Source organism: Sceloporus occidentalis, unplaced genomic scaffold (assembly GCF_023333645.1).
Source record: "Sceloporus occidentalis isolate IW3139 unplaced genomic scaffold, rSceOcc1.0.p SCAF_21, whole genome shotgun sequence".
Taxonomy (NCBI): domain Eukaryota; kingdom Metazoa; phylum Chordata; class Lepidosauria; order Squamata; family Phrynosomatidae; genus Sceloporus; species Sceloporus occidentalis.
Window position 1 is genome coordinate 12,384,335 of NW_028317001.1, and position 6,486 is coordinate 12,390,820.

The following is a 6,486-nucleotide window of genomic DNA, read 5'->3' on the forward strand; positions in this document are numbered from 1 at the left end:
GTTTACCTCCTCTCAATTCTAAAATATCCCTATATCTAATCCATTCAAAATCTATTATCATCTCTTTCCTATAGAATGCTTCTTGGGGTGAAACCCACCCCTCAATATTTTGGAAGGTTCTGGATTTATATTTGTTCCAAATTCTCATAAGAGGATTTCTGATACAGTGCTCTTTAAAACGTTTGTTAGACCTATCTTTTTCATAGATCAAATAAGCGTGCCAACCAAAGTTGTTACCATCACCCTCGATCTCTAATAAATCTGAATTCTCTAGCAATATCCATTCTTTGAGCCACAGTAAGCCACAAGCTTCGAAATATAATTTAAAATTTGGTAAACCTAATCCACCCTTCTCCTTTGAATCTTGCAAGTTATTATATTTAATTCTAGGTCTCCTACCTTTCCAAATAAACTGAGTTAGATCCTTGTCCCATTCTCTAAAGGGTTTGTCTGTTGTAATAATTGGGAGCATTTGAAACAAAAATAAAATTTGTGGCAATATCATCATTTTTATAGTAGCCACTCTTCCTGTTAACGAAAGGTTTAATTTATTCCATTTGATCAAATCTTGTTTTATTTTTGCCCAAGTTGCTTTATAATTAATCTCAAACAAATTATTTAATTTATTTGAGATTTGCAGCCCCAGATATCTCACTTTCTTTTCAATTTTGATACCTGATCTTTCTTCTAGTTGTTTCTGTTCTCTCTCCCTCATATTCTTTGTTATAAAAGCTGATTTGGCTTTATTAATTTTACAACCTGCTATGTCTCCAAATTTTTTTAACGTTTCCATTACTAACTCTATATTTTCGTTTGGATTTTCCAGAAATAGGATCAGTTCATCAGCAAAGGCTCTAATTTTATAATTTCGGTTCTTAATTTTTAACCCTTTAGTTCGGTCTTTGGATTTGATTTCTTTTAGTAGCAACTCTATAATTAGTAAGAACAAAAGGGGAGAGAGAGGACAACCCTGTCTTGTACCTCTCCTTATATTGATAAATTTGGATTTTTCTCCATTTATTCTAATTTGAGCTTTTTGATCTTTATAAATTTTAGTTATCCAATTAAGAAAATTTGGTCCAACTTGAATTTTATTTAGTACTTCTAGAAGGGTATGCCAATTGACAGAGTCAAAGGCTTTCTCTAAATCAACAAATAGTAAGCCTAATTGTTTGTCACTGTGGTGTTCGTAATACTGTAAAATATTTAATAAGATTCTTGAGTTATCTCTCATAAATCTATGGGGTAGAAATCCCCTTTGATCGACATCAATTAGGTCTTTGAGACAGGCTTTTAAGCGATTTGCTAAAATTGTGGCAAAGATTTTGTAATCGTTATTCAAAAGTGAGATTGGGCGATAATTTGTTGGATCTAGGGTATCCTTTCCCTCTTTTGGGATCATTATTATCTCCGCCTCTCTCCACGAATTTGGGATTGTTTCCTCTAAGGCTTTGTTCATAACCTCTTGTAAAATAGTTCCCAATTCAGATTTGAATGTTTTATAGAACTTTGCTGATAATCCATCATTGCCTGGTGATTTGCCCAATTTGCTCGAGTCTATTGCATCCCAAATCTCCTGAATTGTTATTGGTTGATTTAATTGTGCTGTCTGTTTCTCTGTTAAAACTCCTATATTTGACAATGTCACATACTTTTTAATTTCTTCCTGGTCAATTTGGTTTTCTTTGTAGAGTTCTTGATAGAATTTCACAAAACTTCTTTAATTTCTTCTTGCTGGGTGACTACTCCTCTATCTGAATTAATCCTGTTGATAGCTTTTTTTCCTTTCTCCTTCTTCAATTTGTAGGCTAGCCATTTTCCCGTTTTATTTGCATGTTCGAAGAACTTTTGTCTAGATATCATTAGTCTTCTGTTTAGTTCATCTGATGCCTCCAATTCCAGTTGTTTCTTTATTGATTTGATCTCTCTTTGAATTTTCTTATCTCTCGGGAACCTTTGTAGGTCCCTCTCTTTGTTTTTAAGAAGCCTATGTAATTCTTTTACCTTTTGTTTTTTATCTCTTTCAACTCTTATATTATGTTGCGTAAAAAAACCCCTTATCACTGCTTTACCTGCATCCCAGACTGTTGACAGTTGGACCTCCTTGTCCTTATTTTCTTTCAAGAATTGTTGAAACATTAATCTGAACTCCTCCACAATTTTTCCATCTTCCAATAGATCCTCGTTTAAATACCAATTATTGGTTGTTTTAGTTTCGTTTAGATTTAGTACTATAGGGTTATGGTCTGAGATAGTTCTATTGAGAACTTCCATATTCTTGACTTCTTTTAGTAAATTTTGTGATACTAGGAACATGTCCAATCTCGACAAGGATTGATGCCTGTCTGAAAAGAAAGTAAAGCAGTTTTCTTTGGGGTATAAGTGTCTCCATATCTCAATCAGACTACAATTCTCTACTAAATCAAAAAAGTTTTTTGGCAGTTTCCCCTGTGTATCTTTAATAGATTTGCCTGAAGACCTATCAACTTTCGGTTGGATAACTCCATTAAAATCTCCCATCAGCACCACATTCTCATAGTCCAAATCGGTTATTTGTCTTTGTATTTTTTTATAAAATTCATGCTTATTTTCTTGAGGACCATAGATGCCTACCAGGAGACATTTCTTTCCTTTCCATTTAATCTCTACTCCTAGATAACGGCCATCTTTGTCATTGAAGATTTCTTTAGATTCAATGTAATTTTTAATGTAAAAGATAACTCCTCTTTTGCTTTGCTTGATTGCCGAGATATACTCTTTACCTAATTTTTTATTTTTGATAAGTCTTGAATCTTTAGTTCTAATGTGTGCTTCTTGGAGACAGATGATATCTGATTGATTTCTTTCTAAAAAGAGGAAAACTTTCTTTCTTTTCTGGGGTGAATTTAGGCCTTTGATATTCCAGGATATGATCTTCATTGTTTAAAGTATTGGTGTAAAATCACAATTTGACAATAGTTCAGTAAAATATTGGAGTACCAGAGAAGAAAGGGTTCAAAATTTTATTTAGTAAAACATCTTATAAATGGCGTGACTGGTAGACATGGAAATAGTAATAATACTTGTAGAGATTTGAGTCGTGATCTAGTGTTCCAACCAAAATATTAAATTTTGTAAGTTTACCCAGATAATTTTAGTTTAGTTGTAATATAATCAGATTTCCATTCTAAGAAAAGGGTAATATGCATTTAAATACAGATCAATATAAGTCATTGTAAGTTAGTATAGAACAATACAGTTAATAAAGATTAATACAGATTGGAACAGGTTGGTGGGGAGGCAAGATTTGAATTATATATCCCATTTAGGCAACCATACATTATTATCATTCCTTCATTGTTCCCCCTCCTCCCCTTGCTTCATCTCCCCCTCCCTTCTCCAGCTCTTTTTGAATTTCCTTTAAGAAATCTCTGGCTTTCTCCACAGAATTAATTCTGATTTTTTTCTGCTTCCAAGTAACCTGCACTCCTTCAATCTCTTCCCATTTAAAAAAAATACCAAATCTCTTCAGATGGTCGGTCAAAAAATTGTAATCCTTCCTTCTACGTAAGATCTTCCCGGGGATATCTTTTAAAATCAAGATTTCTCTGTCATCAACCATGAGTTTTGCTTTGTAGCTTTGTTGTAGGATGAGGTCCCTTGTTTGTTTCCGCACGAAGTACACAACCACGTCTCTCGGTAACTTCTTCTGCTTAGCTACATAAGAGTTTATTCTGTAGATGCGGTCTAACTCCCAGGGAAACTGAGCTTCAGGCTCTTCAATGAATTTCGCGAGAATTGGGGCTAATTCCACATAAAGATTTTCATTAGATTTTTCAGTCAGGCCCCTCAGTTTAAGACAGTTTTCCCTTTGTTTCATTTGTAGCCTGAGTATTTGTTCCTGATCTTCCAGAACCTCATTCTTTACTTCAGATATTTTTCTCTCCGTCTTCCCAGCGTGAGTTTCTAGATTCTTCAGCCTTCCATTTGCTTTACTCATATCCTCCGACATTTTGTCCAGGCATTTTCTCATCTCAGACATTTCGAGTCTGAATTCTTGTTTAATTTCTTCACTTGATTTAAAGATGTTCTCGTTTGTCTCCGCCAATAATCTCTTCATCTCCTCGAACATAGTCTCAGCTGAGTCTGTAGTTTTAAAAGAATTTTCAATCGATGGTCTTCGATGATTTTGTAACATTCCTTGTCTTGCTGCTGCGGCTTTGCGTGTTCCTGACGCCATCTTGACAATTAAAAAAAAAGCAGTAAGAATAGAAATATCGACTCGAGCAAATTAGAATTCGCCACCAGATTTAATGTTACTTTCAATAAGATATGTGTATATACATATATGCACACATACATATACATATATATACATACACATACCCAGCTTACTAATTGCCTTATAAATAATTTGTTGCGTAGCTCTGGTCAGTTTTATGTAGTTTTATATAGTTAATCAAAGATGGCAAGCAATCCCTTTTTTCAAATACAACGCTGTTAGTCTGAGGTAATTTAGTTTTAGTGATCCACTCGGGTAGTCTTGTTTAAATAATGTAAACTAAAAGGGTAAATAAGTTTTACCAGATAGGGTACTTTACAGGGAGAAGTAAATTGAGTCTCTTAAAGGATTAATCAAAGGGTTATTGTTATATCCTTTAAGTCTTTAGGTTAAATGTTCGCTTTATGTGGAAAATATATCTAGAGATCAGAAAGTTGAAATCAATTCCCTATAAGTTGATATGACTCCAGCCAAAAATAAGGAAGGGGAGTAAAGAGATATATGTATGCACCTAAAATCAATTAAGAGCAGGGGTCAAAATTAATAATTAAGAGTATAAAAATTAGTTTAAACAATCAGGCACTTAATAATCTACTTAATGCAATAAAAACAAAAATTGAGGGGTTAATTGATTAAGCCTAAAACTTTCAATACAACACTTTTCCTTACCTCCCCACCTTTCTATCATACTTCTCTACATTTGTTTCTTTTCAAATTGTTTCAAATAGTTTAACTTATTAAGCTTCTAATTCAAGTTTGTACACAGACAAATACAGATATACTCTTGGTTACAATTAGTTAGTTTGTTACATTAAGTATAATCCCCAGTAGAAATAGGACTCTCAAAATTCTTTGCCAAGTATTTATGCCAAACAATTCATTAAATGTCCCCAGCTGATAATAAAAATTTCATAAACAAGTTACACTATTGGTGGAAGAGAAAGATTTAGTAATTTTAACTCTATTTTTATCCCTATGAGTCACAGTCCAAACTTACAAAATCAGGTGCTGGAGATAGGTGTGGGCACCATATCTTCTTCTTTCACTCTCACTCCTTAGACCACGTTTCTCCACAACTATTTCCCCTTCATTATTGTCCAACTAACGTCAAGCTCCACCTTATCAAATCAGCTTAAAAGTCAGTATTTGTTTCACCTTTAGTTTCCCTCCTTTAGATGTTAATAATAGTTCCTTTCAGACCTAGAGTTCACTTTGTTTAAGAATATGTAGTAGCTTTCTGTTTCTTCTCTTCTCTTCGTCCTCGCTAGCCTCCTCTCTCTCTCCTCCCACGCCTTGCCTCCTTGCTGATTCAGCTTCTTAACTTACAGCTGGGCTCATTGACCTTCCCTCCGCACCTGTGAAATAACAAAAAGGCAAGAAGAGGAGAAAATGGAGGACAGGGGCAGAGGGGGAGGGGAGGAGAGGAGAGGAAAGGGAGAAAGAAAGGAGGGAGAAAGAGGGAAAAAGAAAAGCCAAGCAGAGAGGAGAGGGAAGACAGTGCTAGGCAGCTCCAATCTGGACAAAGTTGTCTTGTTCTCCTAGTCCTCGGGGAGTCTCCTCTATAAGTAGGCTTCCTTAAGACTGGTTATCCCTCAGGTTTGCCCAGGACCACAGGCTGCTAGGGCTGGATCCTCCTGCAGAAAGTACTTTTCAAGATAGGTTTCTTCTTCTTCTTTAGTTAGGTTTCTTCAGTTTGGTGTAAAGTGGTGGCGGTGCCTCTGCTTTCAAGCCACGGCTTGAAGCACCTCCGCTCGCAGGCGTGGCTGCTCGAGCCCCGCGCTCTTCCCGGCTCTCCTCAGTGCCTGAACTCTGAGTCAAATGGGCCGTTTTTCCCCGCCGTTTTTGGCGTTTGGGGGTTTGCCGAGCCCCTCTGCCTCCCTCTTAATAGGGGGATTCTTCTGGGTAGGGGTACCTTACCCCACCTACCCCCGTCCCCGCGAGCTGTTAGCGTCCTCCGGTGCCTTTCCTGGAGGAGGCTATTCACGCCGCCATCGCCACCGGAAGTCTCCTGTCTCTCTCTCTCCCTTGAAGGCCTCAAACTGCCAACTGCCAAGCGCTGAGGAAGAGGCAGACATTTTGTGTGCAGTTTATGACTGTGAACTAGCGAATTCTGGCCCCACTTTCTTTTCATTCGAAATTAAGAGAAATTCCTCACATGTGATAAAGTCCTTAGAAGGGAAAATTTTCTGTGGGGTTTTTAAGGATTTGCTTTTTTAGCTTTGCCT